Source organism: Equus caballus, chromosome 25 (genome assembly GCF_041296265.1).
Source record: "Equus caballus isolate H_3958 breed thoroughbred chromosome 25, TB-T2T, whole genome shotgun sequence".
Lineage (NCBI taxonomy): Eukaryota > Metazoa > Chordata > Mammalia > Perissodactyla > Equidae > Equus > Equus caballus.
Window position 1 is genome coordinate 32,994,460 of NC_091708.1, and position 16,053 is coordinate 33,010,512.

At 40.7% G+C, this 16,053-nt stretch overlaps 1 long non-coding RNA gene across 1 annotated transcript; it reads right to left on the reverse strand.

Moving 5' to 3' along the window:
* Positions 1-8,688: 8,688 nt before the first annotated feature.
* Positions 8,689-13,045, reverse strand: LOC111767472 (uncharacterized). Its single transcript, XR_002803861.2, has 3 exons — positions 12,910-13,045; positions 11,205-11,278; positions 8,689-9,431 (listed from the first exon to the last, which is right to left on the reverse strand). It is a non-coding gene; the product is annotated as an uncharacterized lncRNA (long non-coding RNA).
* Between the last annotated feature and the right edge of the window lie 3,008 nt (positions 13,046-16,053).

The window sequence follows — 16,053 nt, forward strand, 5'->3', positions numbered from 1 at the left end:
CTTTTAAGAAGCATGTTAAAAATTTTATCTTGTTTATGGCATTGATTGCCATTAGCAGATTATGTATAACCTGCTGCTTTATCTCATAAACTGTAACAGGTCTTTGCTCAGAAATATCCGCCTCACTCTGACCGTTATGCAAGATGTTGTTTGAAACATTTTTCTTCCTTCCTGGAATAGGTCTAGTAATTAAGAAAGGCCATAAATGTTAATTCACCATCTCGACAAGACCTACAAACTTCACTGCATTTTAACAGGTGCTATATGAGATTCAGGCATGGGGGACAAGTTTCCAACCTTTATCCCAAGCTTATGCAAATAATGACAGCACAATAGCTACCAATTAACGTGTAAGAGTTATTGTAATAATTAACTTATGTAAATTGTCTTTAATCTTCACAACCACTCTGAAGGGTTTTACTACCTCAGGTTACCAAAGAAGAAACTAAGGCTCAGAGAAATATAGTGACTTGCCTCAGGGAACAGACACATCTAGTAACTAGAGATGGGGATTTGACTGCATTGGGATCAGCAGGAAAAAGAAGGGAGAGATACCAAACCACGCTGAAGTCTTACCTCTTTGCCACCTCCTCCAGCTACTTTGTCTGTAACTGGTTCTCCACTTTATAAACTCTTAAGGAATTTATAGCCTGGTTCACACATTTCAATTCTTGTTTATATACTATTGTACATTCTAGGCAAAGGTTCAAAGGTACAAGATGGGAGTGAGCGTGACACAAGTGAACAACCCATCTGCCTTATGTCTGGTTCCTTCCTCACAAGGTGCTGGGGTAAAACTGGCTCAAGTGACACCAGGCAATTGGCAGACTGGAGAGAGTACCTGAAAAGGCTAGAGGTGGGAAGAGCCAGAGAACGGCTGGGTAAGCCACGTCCTAGGGAACACAGTGGTTCAAATCCAAGGGCGGATGAATTGGTATCTAAGTTCCAAGGGGTAACTGAAGAGAGCTGCTGCTCAAACTCCTCCTGGAAGTCACCAGAGTCGTGGGTTTGGAATAGCATGTCCCAAAAGGCCACTTCAGGTTCCTGAATCAGAAATGCAATAGGAGAGGACCTCAGAGCAGGGATTTGGGGGAGGTGGAAAATAATGTCAAAAGTGTCCATGATGGAATGCAGTTAAACACATTTTCTTCAGAGAAAACAAAAAGAGACATGAATAAAAGGGATTATCTCTCACAGTTTTATAACCTTACTGAAGCTGTTCTTTCTATACCCTAGAACTTCTAATGGATCAAGCTCAGCCCGTTAACCACTTCTTTGGCTCCACCATCCCACACTTTTTCAGACAATCTTACTTCTTGTGCAGCATAAGTTCTCTTATCTAATTCTAATACCTGTTACTCATCCATGCTCATCTTCTCATCCAGTGGGCTAGATGTGGTAGCCAGTCTCCAAGATGGCCCCCAAAGTCCTCACTTCCCTGTTATTTGTGGCCCTGTGTGGTCCCCTCCCACACTGTATCAGGTTTGGTCCATGTGACCAATAGAATACAACAAAAGCAAAGATGTGTGACTTCTGAGGTTGGGTCATGCAAGACCTTGCTGTCCTCACCTGGCTTTCTCTTGGGTTGCCTGCTCTGGGGGAAGCTGGCCACCATGTAGTTAGGACACTCAAGAAGCCTAGGGAGAGGCCCATGTGGAAAGGAACTGAGGCCTCCTGCCCAGAGCCATGTGAGCAAGCCACCATGGAGGTAAATCCTCCAGCCCCAGTCACACCTTTAGGTGACTGCAGGCCTGGCTAAGATCTTTACTGCAAACTCATGAGAGAACCCAAGTCAAAACTGCCCAGCTAAGCCATTCTCAAATCCCTGCCCATAAAAACTGTGAAGATAATAAAGGTTTGCTGTTATTTTAAGCCACTAAATTTGGGGGTAATTTATTACACAGCAGTAATTAACTTGTGCACTAGAATAGCTGTTTCTCTAAAGATGCAACTCTCGTGAAAGCGCCTTGCATTGGTTACCACCACTAATGTGCACTTGCTCCTCGGTCATCAGCAGTTTAATTTGCAAGTGTACTTTTAAGTTCTTAAAGAACAGCCGACTCAGAGGCCTACTTAAAAGCGCCACCTGCTGGTGGTAACTTAACAGCATCCCAAAGCAACTGGAATAATTGGTGCTGACGGCCAGTGCCTCTCTCCCTTTATCAATTCCTTTCTTTCTGCCTGCAAATATGCAAAAGTCTCTGTTACTACAAAAAGAAAGCCAAATATCACAAACCTTTCAGTGTTTTTTTTCCCCTAAATCACTGCCAAACCTCTCAAAAGTTTAGTCTGCCCTCCCACCCCCACCCGAGACTGCTTCATGGATATCTTCATGGAAGTTAGATAGAAAGAAAATAAGAAATGAATAAAGTGATTGCCTAGCAGCAGAGGCCACTTGATGTTGGTTGGCATGATTTAGCATTACCCTGCTTTACAGACAAACAAACTGATGACCAGAAAGGGTTAAAAGGAAGGAAGGAAGGATAGAAGAAAGCCCAGAATCACACAGAAGGAAGTAGCCAGGGCCACCTGTACAATTTGAGGGTCCCAGTGCAAGATGAAAATGTAGAACCACTTGTTCAAGAAGCTAGAAAAAAGTGGTGTTAAAGGTGTTAAAACATAAAGCCTTTTCCTTTCTTCTGTGGTCTCTCCCTCAACTTGCCATGGTGTTTTGTTTTTTTTTTTTATTTGCTATATGACATCATTCTAAATAAAGGAAAATTACAATTTTAAATTAATGGTATGAATTTTTCCATTCATCTTTATATTATGCAATGCCAGTTTTAAATGCAAATATGAGAGCATTTAATTTGTATGTGGAATCACCAAAATGACACAATTCATATTTCATAGCTCATGCATGCATATATATTTCATTCTTATTGGGGTAGTGGAAACGCTGCACAAACTCACTCAACTGTTTTAATTTTACTTCTTGATATGTATGTATTCTACCAACACTCACTACCTTTGCTTACTGATGGATAAGGAAGGCCTGAAAGGAGGAGGAACTATGGGTTATAGAAAGTGTCTATATGTCATCATATTTAGTGTAAGGGGTTGGCTAATACAGAGTAGTAACACGAGCAAGAAAGAATATGATAAGGTTCCTCCGTCATTTGTGTTTCTGAAGACACCACTGCCTTCTTCCCACACTCATTACAAGTTCTGGTTCCAGCGAAAAATGTGGCCTCCAGGTATTGTCAGCATCCCTGCTTGCTCAGTCATAGACATGACACACTTACTTTGTACTCACAGTGAGTCTCACTAACCTTCTGCACATAGTGGGTTCGCTGGAATTCTGTGTCCACAGGGTATTGTAAATGCTCTATGTGAATGGGGCGGCAAGGAATGGTGACACATGTCATATTGCCCATATTGTCTCTATTTACACGCATGTCCATTGTCCCACCAGATTTAGCTTATGAAACACAAGTTGAAAGATAACATTATTAATAATTTCAACAGCAATGACAAAGCATTAAATTAAGTGTGGCGCCCTTCTGAGTGCTGGGCCACGTGCCACTGCACAGGTCGCACACCCACAAAGCCAGCTCTGAAATAGCTAAACCAAGAGTGAACTCATATCTGACTCCAAAGGCAGGTCTCTTATCCCATCGCCTGGAGTCTTCGCAAGTCAAACAGGGCAAGGCATTGGCAGAGTGATCAAAGAATGTCAAGAAGATGAGAGAGTTTTAGGAGGCTGTAATAGACAATATCAAACTGCTGGCCTTAGCTCTAGGATGGTTAGAGAAGTTCCTGAAGATATAAAGGGCTGAGGACTAGGAGAGTGGGGAGGGGTAAAGGGATTAAAGTCTGGGAGGAGAAGGTTGAGGAGGCAGAAGGGCTTGGGAAGGATATGGTTGTCAGAAGGACAGAACAGCCCAGTTGCTTTCAGCAGACTTACAGACTGACAGGAGTTATGACCTAAAAGGATGTCAGTTCCCAAGCGTGTAAGAGACAACGTCCTAACCTGTAGATGCTTAGGGAACATTCATTTGGGTGGCCAGCGTCTACAGGGTACCTTCAAAAAGGGTCAAGACCAGAGAGACAGCCAGTTTTAGGGATCGGACAAAACGATGTCACAACAGGTAGGTCACCCTGGGATGCATTCCTCAGGAGGCCGCGCAGGAGGTCAAATTAAGGAGGGCTACTGGCTGAGGCCAGGGGACAGCCGCGATGGAGGTAGGGTCTCTGATCAAGAAACAGACCACGAGGGGGAGTCATTGTCTAATGGGTACAGAGTTTTTGTTGTAGATGATAAAAAGTTTTGGGTATAGATGGTGGTGATGGTTACACAACATTGTGAATGTATTTAATGCTACTGAGTTGTACACTTATGAATGGTTAAAATGATAAACATTCTGTTATAGATATATTTTACTACAATTTTTTTAAACCTGAAAAGCAAAAACAAAGAAAGAGACTGGGGTATTACATTTACCAAACGGGGGAGGAGGCAGAAGTTCAAGGATTAGAATCAAGGTGTATGTAATATGAGGAAGGAGAAAGAGATGCCAATATCTACATCACGTGCACTCAGCATCTTAATAACATCTTGCCTCCAGACCAGGTAGAATCACTTCTGGGAGCTCTGCATTTTTCTCTTAGGAAAATCAAATCGTGGATGATGGTGGATGTGATCTGGCTGGGGTGAGGGTGGGGGCTCTTAAAGACTTTTTTCCCCTCCTCTCTCAGGGAAGGAAGCAAAGCAGCTCGATATGGACACCTCCGGCAGCCCCTGCACTGCCTGGACAGGTCTCCCCACCTGAGTAGCTACTGTGCCAGGTCCTGTGATGGACCCTGGGCCTGAGACCACAGGGATTTGGGCAAGGTGGAGGGTGAATTTTGTCATGTGAGAAGGGGCCCCTCGCACCAAGCCCCAGCTCAGGCCACGGCTAAGGGGCTCCTAAGCTGTAAGGTTTAGGTGCAGAATTGCCTTTCAGAATCCCCTTCTGGCCCTTGGAACCTCAGCCCTGGGCACCACATTGGATCTAGCTTCCAGTGTGCTTGGAGAAAAGGCCCAAGTTCACATCCAAGCCCTCCCTTTTAGGAGTGAGGTCCTCAGGTCCCCTTGTGAAATTGGTGGAGTGCATCCTGGTCGTCCCTGGCTTGGGAATGAAGGATGTGGTAGAGAGGGATGGGAATGGTGCAGGGTGAGGTGCTGGGACAAGGTGGAGAGATGATTGCGTTGTCATTAGGGATGGAGAGAGATGAAGGCTATCCTTAATCAGACAGAGAAGTTTGACAGTTGGGATGATACTTAAAGGAGAGGGAAGGGGAAAAGAGGAGAGAGCATTGAGATTTAGGTGCTCCTGCAGTTATTCATTCAACAAATGTTTACTGAGCACGTACAATGTGGGCTAGGGGCTGGGGCAGCAGTAGGATGCTCAAGGAGCTTGGGGTCTAGTGCTGAAGACAGATCATCAAACAAGCAGTTAAACCAAACTGTGATGAGCATTATGATGGAGGAACTGGGCAGGGCCAGGGAAGAAAAATGAGTTCCTATTAATTAGAATTAGATTCTGGTGTATATAACAGACAACCAAAATAACTGTTGCTTAAATGAGATATATGTTTATTTCTTTCCTACATAAAAGAAATCCAAGGCTGGAATGTCAGCTCTACATGTCATCAGAGGCAGGGACCATTATCTTTTTGTTCCACCATGCTGGCATCTAGCTTCTATCTTCAGTGTTACTTCATAGTGCAAGATGGCTGCTGGAGCTTCAGCCATTGTTTCTGAGTTGAGGACTGTAAAAAGAGAGGGCAAAAAAGGGGTCCCTTCCTGTTGAATCAACTCTCGTTGAGAAGCCTTTCTTGAAGTCCCATGCAATTTATATTTCTTTGGGATACTTGGGACTTGACTGTACCCAACTTCAAGGGGAAATGGGCAGCAATGTGGCCAACTCAAACTCAGGCTTTGATAATAAGGAGGAAAGAAAGAATGCTGGGTTAATTAGCAGTCTCTGACACAGTGTTTTCATCTTTTGCATTTGATATTCATGAATATTGACAATTGAACAATTAGAAACGTGACGAATTCTAGTAGAACTACCAACGATTATTATTTTTAGCAATACAGAGTATGTTCTCTTAATGGAAGGCAGAATTCATAAGGAAGATATTTAAATATTTCATTTTAAGACGTTGATCTTAGGGAAAAAAGTGAACTCTTCTGCCAGCATGTACTCAAGCCACAGGACCCTTTCTCTGGCAGTCAGTGGCCAGGAATGAGCAGGCCACCAAGAGGATTCTCAATGCAAGGGCAAGTAGCCAAGACTAGCTGATAGAAATCAGGGTGTCAGGCCAAGTTTGGTCAAGCAGATCTTGCTAATTACAAAATGATCCTCAGTTGCAGCAAAGATGAAATTGATATATTGATGATAATGTTGCGGGCTCACGTCTGTGTTTGGGAGTTTTCCTGTGGCTTGTTTGTTTCAGCAGTTACTTCTTACGCCCATCTCAGGGCCTGGCACCTCATTCAGTGCTGATAAATATGGACTGAATGAACACTGTCCACGAACTTGCCTCTGAAAGACTCCCTCTTTTTATTTGCTTTTAATATATAATGACTGGGAATCCATAGCTTCAAGTTGCGACAGTATTTCAAAGGAGTCCAGGAGCTGAGTGAAAGCCTGAAGATTTGGCTGTGGTGCCGGAATTTGGAGTTGAGGCCTAGGTTTGCATTTCTGTCCTGCAGGCTTGCTCCAGGGCCCTCACCTCTAACGGAGGCATGTGGGGACCATAAATAAGAGCAATTCACTGTTTTCGATTCAGCTGTTTCGTAACCTCTTTCTTTTTTTAAGTAACTATTTATTTCATGGGTTTATAATTAGGACAGCAAATCAAAATTGAGAGACCCAAATAATGTTTTTAAAATGGAAATCAATTCCCAAAAAATGTTAATTGTGTGTTTTTATTCTACTTGAGGCCTTCAGTGAAAGCATAAATAATATACCTAAATCTTGGAAAAGCTGAACCCTGAAGGAAATGAAATTAAGCATATTCCAAAAGAGTTAAGGAAGAATTTAAGAGCTGCGTGGAGCCGCTGTCTGAAAGGCAACTAGCTACCATCACTGCTGAGTGACTCAAGCCAACAAGAATGGTTACCAAATAATGTGCCTTACTGGGACAAATAATGCCATTAAAAAAGCATTTCCATCTTAACTTCTCTTAAAATGTTTTTCTTTTACTAAAATTGAACTCAAGTCTATCATTCTCTCAGATCATTAAAATATTTAGAAGAATATAATTTATGAGGCATACCTACTATCATCCTTACATTTACATTTAATAAAAAATTCATTCTTGTTCAAATTGTTTTCACATCCATGATCTCATCTGTGTGTTTACTAACTCTAAACACAGTAGTTAGGATACATGTTGAATTCAGAGAGGTCAAGTGACTTGCTCAGGGCCACACAGCCCAATATAAGTGATTCCTGAGCTCGAATCCAGGTGATGCATTTATTTGAGAGATATTCAGTGTGCACCCACTCTTGGCAGGCACTGTACCGAGTGCCGAGGAAGCAAACACAGGGACAGTCGCTGCTCTCGGGGAGCTCTCGGGAATCAGACTGCTGGGCTGGGTCCTGCCTCTGCTACTCGCTGTTTCACCTTGGGCAAATTACTTAACTGCTTTGTGCCTCAGTTTCTCTATCTGTAAAGGGGAAACAAATAAAATACCTACCTCACAGAGTTGTGGTGAGAATTAGATAAATTAATTCTTGGGAAAAGCTTAGGACAGAATTGGACCTTGAGTAAGTCTTCAGTAAATGTTAGATATTATTAGTGAGAGAAACCGACACTGATTAAATAAGCATGCTTATGAGTGGATATTGATAAACTTGACATAAATAATTGGAAGGAAAGTAACAGTTCGATCAGAGTTTGGGCTTAGGGCTCATGGAAGGTTCTCCAAGAAAATGGCTCTGGGTGGAGCTCTGAAAGATAACCTTGTGTTAACTATGTGAGCATTCCAGACTGAGATTTGGGATTTTAATTCCTGGATCACATATTCATTTTTAATACACTGCAACTCTCAGCACACTTAACTTAGGACTAATTTGTTGGTCTGGAGCACCGGAAACCAATTTTTTTTGTAGTGAAAAGAACACAGCCCTGGAAGTGAAAAGACCAAGGTTCTAATTTTAGTTCTGCCATGAGCTTACTGTAGGGCTGGGGAAGCTCATTGATTCTGTTTCTGAAATAATTTAGAAGTTCAAAAGAACACATCCCTCCAGGCCCACTAGAATCTGGCCATGGTTTTTCCTTTCCTTACCCTTGCTGTTTTATCAGCATAAAATATTCAAGTCATTACTTCTACTTGTAAAAATCTTACTCATTCTCCAAGATCCTTCTCAAATGTCCAGAGTGGGAGAGGGTGGGACTGGTGATGATTTTATCTGCCAATCTTCCTATTTTTAGGGGAGCGCCCTTCCACTCCTCTCCCCAACGTTAGCTAGAAGAAGCCTTTTCTTTCTTTTTTGTATTGAGGTGAAATTCACACAACATAAAATTAACCATTTTAAAGTGACCCATTCAGTGGTACTACATCCACAATGTCGTGCACCCACCACGTTTATCTAATTCCAAAATGTTTTCATTGCTCCTCAAAACCCCTTACCCCTTAAGCAGTTGCTCCACATCCCCCCTCACCACTGGCATCCACCAGTCCGCTTTGCGTTTTTTTTTTTAAAGATTTTATTTTTTTCCTTTTTCTCCCCAAAGCCCCCCATACCTAGTTGTATATTCTTCGTTGCGGGTCCTTCTAGTTGTGGCATGTGGGATGCCGCCACAGCATGGCTTGATGAGCAGTGCCATGTCTGCACCCAGGATTCAAACCAACGAAACACTGGGCTGCCTGCAGCAGAGCGCGCGAACTTAACCACTCGGCCATGGGGCCAGCCCCTGCTTTGTGTTTTTATGGATTTATCTAAGGAAGACCTCTCACATCTCCCGTCATTCCCAACAAAAATATGACCTCATCCTCACCTAAGCCTCCATTCAGCTTCCCTGGTGAAATGTTAGTTACATACAATTTGAAAGAATCTTTCACTTCCGCTCTCCCCCTGACCAGAGTCCTCCCCGATCAGATGACCTTGACGAACAAAGTGCTCAGCTCAACCTGCATTCAAGTGCAGCGAATTGTGTGCAGTGGTTTTACCATCACATTTCTCAGCCATTCATGACAGCGCCACACATTTACCTACTGACTAAGGTTCCCGGAGTTCTGATGTTGGAAACTGTCCCTTTTAATTGACTCTTGTAAGATTGTTGTTTATGACCAGGAAATGGTCTTTGTTCACCTGCACCCAAACCGCAGCACATCGGCAACACATAGACCTGCAAGAGGTGGCAGTGCCCAGAAGTGGGTTAGGGGCCCCCAGGGGGCTCTCATCTTCTCTCAACTTCTTGTATTTTCTTTGCTTTGAGGAAAAGAAAAATATGATATTGAGTTGCTTTTTTTTCCTTATGTATTTCTTCTTGAAAGTTCTACTTAGCGATGCTTATTTGCTTAATCAATTAATGTTTTGAGAGTCTAGCCTGGGCCAGCCAGTGTTCTAGCCAATGCAGATTCAGTAGTGAATGAGACAGGCAAAATCTCCCCTCCAGTTAGGGAGACATAAACCAATATGTGATGAAATATCAGGAAGTGACACATGCCATACAGAAGATAAGGTAGGGTAATGGGGGAGGCAGCATGACAAGGGATGGGTCCTCTTTTAGATAGGCTGGCAGGGAAGGCCTGAAAGATGTGAGCGAACCGTGGGAACATCTTTGTCTTGAACGTTCAAATAATGGCCATAAATAAAGATTCATTATCATGATTATTGGTAAACTTAGAAAAAACTTTTTGTTATAGGAATTTCAAACCTATACAAAAAGTAGAGAGAGTGGTGTAATAAACCCCTATGTACCCATTACCCAGCTTCAGCATTATCAACTCGTGGTCAATTTTATTTCCTCTGTACCCGTCTCTCCCTGCACTCCCTGGATTATTTTGAAGCAAATTCCAGCATTATATCATTTTATCTGTAAATATTTCAGTATATATTTCTCAAAGACAATAACTTCCTTTTTTAAAACATAGCTCCACCCTCAAAAATAATGGTAATTCCTTAATATCATCAAATATCCAGAGAGTGTTCTATTTCCCCCAACAGTTTATGAACTTTTAAAATAAAGCAGAACATGGAGTAACTTCCATTAGTCCTAGAGTAATTCCTTTTAAGGCACGATAGTAAAAATATTAATTACATACTCAAAACTTTTTTTTGGTACAATTTGTTCTGCTAGACAGTATAGGCCTGAATGTTACTGCATTCATAATGGCTGATAAATAAGGGAATGATAGCACTGTATCCTATTGATTCATATGCAATTTTTTCCTAGAACTTTAAAATTTTTTACCGCCATGTAATAGCAGCTGAACGCAAAGTACATTTCACAGCTGAATGCTGCCAACAAATGAGAACTAGAGTATTATGACATGATGCCTATTCACCCCGACATATTTTCATCTTGGCTCAATTTGGCCATCAGCTTCCCCAGATGTCTGTGCATTTCGTTTTCCCCGTAACTCAGCCGCCTCAGCCCTCCTTCCGCCCCACCTTCTGTCAAGCTACCTTTACTTTTTTTTCCTTAAGACAAAGTACCGTGTTTACTATAATGTTTTTTGTTAGAATTTAATATCTTCTTAACTTTATCAGGATTGTTGCTCTTTTGTTGTTGTTAGTGCACTGGTTACAAAGTTGCATAGATTTTTTTAGCAGTCTGTCCCAATCCTATTTTCCACTGTAGCAAAGAGGTCATTAATTATTATGGAACCCACTTATTGGGTGAAAATATCAAATTGCAAAAAATCAAACGAATATTCCTAAAAGGAATTTACAAATAGTACTGATTTGCACTGTTATCCATAATTTGGGAGAGAACTCAGTAATGAATCCTGTTTTTATCCTCTACCTCAGAATCCCAGCAAATCAGAAAGGTTTTAGGAAAGTGGGAACTTGAAATCGTTACTCACAAAGTAATGGCTTATAAAAGCATTAAATGAACAAATATGTTCAGAGACATAGATATTTCTTTTTTTACCCTAGGTTACAATGAGAGTCTGAAATATGCTAGTCAATAAAATGATAAACATATCACAATGAACAAACTGTTCCCTAATTCAATATATCATACTAGCTGCTTACCTTTATTTGAAATGCCAATACCTTGAATTTTCCAGATGGTTAAAAAATCAGGTAGCATCAACTCCAGCTGATGCCTAGAAAATAAAATATTTCATAGCTGTCACACACAAGTGAGCCTTAATTAACTTGGAACCAACTTAACATGATCTCCTAGTAATCAGCATATAGGCTGATCCCATATGGGCTCTTGAGGCAAAATCATAAGAAAACAAATGTTAATCAGTGGCCAAAGGTGGGGATGAGGTTAAGAAAAGAGCAGAGGATAACAAGGACCTCTTACGTATTCAGAACAATTGCCTATACATGTTATGTTGAACCAAATGAAATTGTTATTTGTGTAGATCAAGAATGTAGAGTATACAAAAACAGTTGAAATAAAAGCAGTTTTCACCATACCAAAGTCCACTAGTTAATTTTTCTTTTCAGTGGACATTTCCCAAGTGTCTATCATGTGCATGGCACAGTCCTAAGACTAAGGACGAGGATAAATAACAAAGGGTCTGCCTTCAAGGAATTGACTCCAGAAGAGGAGAGAAATACATAAACAAGTAATTTATCATGGGAGGTAATAAGTGCTTCAATAGAATCCATGTACAAACTACAGTCATCTGTCGCTGAACGGCGGTAATGCATTCTGAGAAATGCGTTGTTAGGTGATTTCCTTGTTTTGCAAACATCACGGAGTGTACTCACACAAACCTAGATGGCAAAGCCTGCCACATACGTGAGCTATATGGTACTAATGTTATGGGACCACTGTAATACATGCCGTCCATCATGCACTGAAAGGCTGTTATGCGGGGCATGACTGTACAGCGCAAATGCAGAGAAGTAAGTACTTAATTCTTGGAGGGCCACTTTTGGAGAACCCAGTGTCTGAGTTGGGAGTTTGTTATGGGGGTGGTTAAGAAAGAGGATTTCTAGGGAAAGGTATGAAGACTGCAAAGAGCAGGTATTGTTGAGACAGAAAGGGCACAACAGGGGAGGGTGGCAAGGGCTGCTGGGAGATGAGCTGGAGCTGTTGGCAAGAGACCTGGATGAAAGCGTCTTAATCCGCATAGATTTTGCTGGGTAGGTTGTGGAGAAGTGGTTTTAGGTGGGGAAGTGACATGATTGGACGTGGATTTTAATATAATCATGGGAGCGGCTGTGTTTGGAGAATAAACTGGAGCAGAGAATTGAACAAGGCTGGAGTCAGGGAGATAAAAGGAGGATGTTGGGGTAAGTCGTGTTCACTGAACAAAAATCAATCACTTCCCAAGCCTTACAGATAATCAGTGTTTTACAGTGTGTGTTTATTATATGAGAAAAATATTGCCTCCTTTTGTTATTTAGATAAACAGCGTTGGAAATACATGCCTCAATGGATGGTACACATTGTTGGACAGTTTGTTACAAAGCAGTTGTCTACAAAGACTGAAATAATTATATAGAATTACAAACCCAGCTATCACCCCAACTACATGCTCAGTAAAAGTTCAAGTTAAGTGAAGCGGCATTCTTCTACCAAGATCATTAGTTCTACAATTAATCCTGCTACTGAGGGAAAAATCCACCCAACAACCAGCCAAATTAACCTTGATTACACGTCAGTGCTATCGCTAATTATCAAAGAAACCCTTGGAAGAGTGACAGACCATTTATTTATCATATTTGAATATTTTACAAATTTCCTAAAGAAAAGAAAGCTAAAGTCTTAGAATACCTTTCAGGAACATGATATACTTTCCACAACCAGTTTTCTAAAAAAATGCTGCATACATTGCTGCTCATTGTGTACACGTTTGATACCTCTAAATTAGAAATACAAAAACACAGGGTAAACATAACACATAATAAAGTTACATGTTAAAGCATGATGTTAACTTCTTTTTTTTGATGAGGAAGATCGGCCCTGAGCTAACATCTGTTGCCAATCTTCCTCTTTTTGCTTGAGGATGATTGTCACCACGCTAACAACTATGCCAGTCTTCCTCTGTTTTGTATGTGGGATGCCGCCACAGCAGGGCCTGATGAGCAGGGTGTAGGCCCACACCCAGAACCCGGACCAACAAACCCCAGGCTGCTGAAGCGGAGCGCACGAACTTAACCACTATGCCACAGGGCTGGCCCCAGCATGATTTTAACTTTTAACCAAAAATTTTAACGAATTTGGTCAAATATTTAATTTTTGTGATATCAAAATAGAAAAACAAAATCCTTGATTTAAAGTGTCTAAAATATATTAAGTATAAAAACCAAGGTGCAGATTGGTAATATCCCACAGGTACAAACAAAATACATATAAATAGAGATAGAGATGTAGATATAAATGTTTCTATAGGCAGAGAAAATTGCTAGAAGGGTATAAAAATTGTAAACAATGGCAATATCTTAGAAAGCAGGCGGGGAGTGGGGTCAAGGATTTTTACCTTATACTTCACACTCTCCTATACAGTATTAGTTTAATAATGAAAAGTAGTGTAAATTTTTAACAAAAAGGTAAAGAAGGATGTACCAAAGCAAATCAAAAAGGCAAGAAAGGATACAAAGCAACAAGAAACCACATTCAATAGAAAACATAACAGAACGGGAATAAGTACAAACTGAACAAACTTGAATGGGCTTAAAATATCTCATTAAAAGTTAGATGTTCTCAAAACAGGTAAAGAACAAAAAAACTCATCTAGAAATGGATTTAAAAGGTATACACTGGGGCCAGCCTAGTGGTGCAGTGGTTAAGTTTGCACGTTCCTGTTTGGCAGCCCAGAGTTCACCAGTTCGGATCCCAGGGGTGGACCTACTTGTCACTTAGCAAGCCATGCTGTGGCAGGCGTCCCACATACAAAGTGGAGGAGGATGGGCATGGATGTTGGCTCAGGGCCAATCTTCCTCAGCAAAAAGAGGAAGGTTGGTGGCAGATGTTAGCTCAGGGCTAGTCTTCCTCAAAAAAGAAAAAAAAAAGGTATACACTACCACCAAACAATATAGGAAAGTTGAAAATACAGGAATAGAAAATCATATACTAACCAAATACTGACAAAAAGTAAGCTAGTAGTTAAATAATGACTTCTGATAAAATAGAACTCAAAACACTTAAATGAAGTAAAGAGGAATATTTTATGTGCATAAAATTACAACCTACTAAAGAGAAGAGAGAGTCATAAACACTATGCACTTAGAACATAGCTTTGCAATATATACAGCAAAAAACTCTAAGAAATATAAGGAGACATCTTAATCAACAATTTAATATTGAAAATAAACGTAATAAACTTTAAAAAGTTAGAAAAAGAAGAACAAAAAACCAAAAAAAGTAGAAGGAAGAGATTGATGGACTATTAGGGAAAACACAATAAAATAGAAAACAATTATAGGGGGCTGGCCCCATGGCCGAGTGGTTAAGTTCGCGCACTCTGCTGCAGGCGGCCCAGTGTTTCGTCAGTTCGAGTGCTGGGTGCGGACATGGCACTGCTCATCAAACCACACTGAGGCGGTGTCCCACATGCCACAACTAGAAGGACCCACAACTAAGAATATACAACTATGTACCCGGGGGCTTTGGGGAGAAAAAGGAAAAAATAAATAAAATCTTTAAAAAAAAGGAAAACAATTATAGACGTGATCAACAAAACTAAAAGCTGTTTCTTTGAAAACACGATACAACAAACTCTGGCAAGTCTGATGGAGAAGAAAAGAGGATACAAATTAACAACAATACATATAGGGAAATATTTTTGTAACCTTGGGGTGAGGAAAGCTTTTCAAATCAAGACACCAACCCAGCAGGTCTAGGCAGATTTGGCCACCTAAATATTAAATACTCCTAATGCCATAAACAAAGGTTAAAAGACCAATGGATTGCGAGAAAACGCTTGCAACATACTGATCATATTTTACATGTGTGTGCGTGTGTTACATATTTGCAACTTATATAACCGACAAGGATTGGTTTCCATGGTGTACAACAATGCCTATACAATGATAAGCAAAAGATACACAAGCCAAAGCCAAAATTGACAAAGGTATAAAAGGTTAATTCATGGGAGGAATATCACTGAACAACAACATATGTAGACACATGTAATGATTGTCAAATTACATGGAATCAAGTTGCTAAATAAAATGAGATATCACTTTTGATTTATCAGATTGGCAAAAAATATAGATGAATAATATCCCATTTTGGCAAGGGGGTTAAGGAGTAGGCCTTAAATACAATTAGTTGGAGTGGAAATTGGTACCATCTTTTCAGAGGGCAATTTTCAAGTATACATCAAATTTGTAGATGTGCCTACACTTTGATTCAGCAATCCTATCTATGACAATACCATCTATCTTATAGGAAAAAAATACATATATGCACAAAGAGAGATGCAAAATGATATTTTCCTTTGCAAGACTGTTTCTAATAGTTGAAAATCTGTGGAGAACTTAAATACCCATTGTAGGTAGTTGAACAATGGCCCCCAAAAGATATGTCCAAATCTTAGCTCCTGGTACCTGTGAATGTGACCTTATTTGGGAATAAGGTCTTTGCAGACATAATTAAGTTATGGATTGAGAAATGTGATCATCCTAGCTTAGGGTGAGCCCTAAATCTTTATAAGGTGTCCTTATTACATATAAGGTCTAAGGTGTCCTTATAAGAGAAAGAGAAGGAGAAGACACAGAAACACAAGTGAGACAGCCATGTGAAGACACAGGAAGAGACTGGACTGATGCATCTATAAGATAAGGAATATCAGGAGCCAACAGAAGTTCAAAGAGACAAGGAAGTATTCTTCCCTAAGGCCTTTGGAGGGAGAGTGGTCCTGCTGACACCTTGATTCTGGACTTCTGACCTCCAGAACTGTGAGAGAATGAATTT